Genomic DNA, 2,500 nt, shown 5'->3' on the forward strand with positions numbered 1-2,500 from the left:
TTAACCTAACCCAAGTTGTGCCTTAACCTAACCCACGTTGTGCCTTAACCTAACCCACGTTGTGCCTTAACCTAACCCACGTTGTGCCTTAACCTAACCCACGTTGTGCCTTAACCTAACCCACGTTGTGCCTTAACCTAACCCACGTTGTGCCTTAACCTAACCCACGTTGTGCCTTAACCTAACCCACGTTGTGCCTTAACCTAACCCACGTTGTGCCTTAACCTAACCCACGTTGTGCCTTAACCTAACCCACGTTGTGCCTTAACCTAACCCACGTTGTGCCTTAACCTAACCCACGTTGTGCCTTAACCTAACCCACGTTGTGCCTTAACCTAACCCACGTTGTGCCTTAACCTAACCCACGTTGTGCCTTAACCTAACCCACGTTGTGCCTTAACCTAACCCAAGTTGTGCCTTAACCTAACCCAAGTTGTGCCTTAACCTAACCCAAGTTGTGCCTTAACCTAACCCAAGTTGTGCCTTAACCTAACCCAAGTTGTGCCTTAACCTAACCCAAGTTGTGCCTTAACCTAACCCAAGTTGTGCCTTAACCTAACCCAAGTTGTGCCTTAACCTAACCCAAGTTGTGCCTTAACCTAACCCACGTTGTGCCTTAACCTAACCCACGTTGTGCCTTAACCTAACCCACGTTGTGCCTTAACCTAACCCACGTTGTGCCTTAACCTAACCCACGTTGTGCCTTAACCTAACCCACGTTGTGCCTTAACCTAACCCACGTTGTGCCTTAACCTAACCCACGTTGTGCCTTAACCTAACCCACGTTGTGCCTTAACCTAACCCACGTTGTGCCTTAACCTAACCCACGTTGTGCCTTAACCTAACCCACGTTGTGCCTTAACCTAACCCACGTTGTGCCTTAACCTAACCCACGTTGTGCCTTAACCTAACCCACGTTGTGCCTTAACCTAACCCAAGTTGTGCCTTAACCTAACCCACGTTGTGCCTTAACCTAACCCAAGTTGTGCCTTAACCTGCTCTGTAATTGGCATATGACACGTTACATTAATCCAGTGTTGTCTAACCACAACCCTCTGAATATAGTTCGCTACTCGCACCGCCCACCCTCTTGTGTATCGTTTCATGTTCAACACTTCGCAAGTGTTGCTTACTTTTTACATGCTCCCGCTGTACACTGTAATGTGGACGACTGCAGGATGTACATCGCCCCCACCCTCCCCCCTGCCTTCGCACGCTGGTCGTTCAGGTGCTTGCGTGTTCAATGCCCTTCGCAGCTGTTCACTGGCATTCGCATGTCGAAGCGCTCAGTCTACGTCGTGGTACGGCCTGTGTCCACTGTCCGCTGATGTCGTAAGCTTAACCCTCACATTGTACTGCACATAGGTCCGTATGTACTGCATGATACGCTGTGGCACATGTGTGACCGTACAACGACTGCGCCCAACAACAGCGAACCATACGGTCCAAATGTTGTGCACTCAGCCACGTGCCGTCTCCCCATAACAGCTACATTGCAGTGTGGTACGCCATAGAGACGTGTGGGATTAACGGACGCCCTGGATGGCGATCAGCATGAGCCGTCTGTTGATGTAGTGGCGCGTGTATTCAAACGTAGTCGTCTCTTCTCACACAGTGTGATAGCATGGTGCACCGCGTTCCACATCTGCGACATGGTACAGATGCTGGTTGACAGTCGGTCTCGTAATGGACATCGCATACGTAGGGGGCCACCTCCCACGTGTTCTCTAGTCGTGCACATTTTGTTGCGTGTATGTGGGCAGACGTAGTGTGTCGTGACACCTAACAGACAGGTATGCAATAATCGTTGCATTTGCAAACTGGGATGGACGTCTACGTTTGCTGGTGACGTTACGCAAATGAACAACTGGTAAACCCATTGTGGTGCGGTTGTTGTTGCTGGAGGTAAATCAGTAAGGGCAAATCTGTGTGTGAAGCGATACGCGGCGGTGGCTGGGTGGGACCGTCCCCGGCCGGTGAGGGGGGGCCGCCCGGCGTGCTGGCCGCGCGGTGCGTGGGCGCACGCGCTACAGCCGGCTGGTGGGGGCGCCCAGTGGCAGGCGCGCCGGCCGACGGACGCGGCAGGCGGCGCAGCTGCGCGCCGGGGCACCCTGCGCGCGGCGCCGGGCGGCCAAAGTGGGTCCTCGCGGGCCCGGTGCGAAGCGCGGTGGACATCTGCAGTGTGCTGGTCCGACTGAGGACTGTGTGCGTTGAGGATGCGCCGCCGCCCGGCACTCGGCGCCGCGACGCCGTCTGCTGCTCGGTCGCCCCAGCGGTTCTCGCTGGTGGTTTGTATCGCAGTTGTGCAGACGTGTTGGCACGTGCGCTGTGCTGGGAGAGTTCGCTTCGGCACCCACGTGGGGCCTTTGCCCTTCTGTGGCGCTGGCGTTGGAGCTGCCGGTCACCGTAGGTGGCGCGTGTTGTCTCCCGCCGGCAATGCCACGACAGCACGCTCCCGGGCCTCTGTCGGCAGCGGCAAGCTCAGTTGGGAGCACGGGTG

Source organism: Schistocerca cancellata, unplaced genomic scaffold (genome assembly GCF_023864275.1).
Source record: "Schistocerca cancellata isolate TAMUIC-IGC-003103 unplaced genomic scaffold, iqSchCanc2.1 HiC_scaffold_654, whole genome shotgun sequence".
In the NCBI taxonomy this organism is placed as follows: domain Eukaryota; kingdom Metazoa; phylum Arthropoda; class Insecta; order Orthoptera; family Acrididae; genus Schistocerca; species Schistocerca cancellata.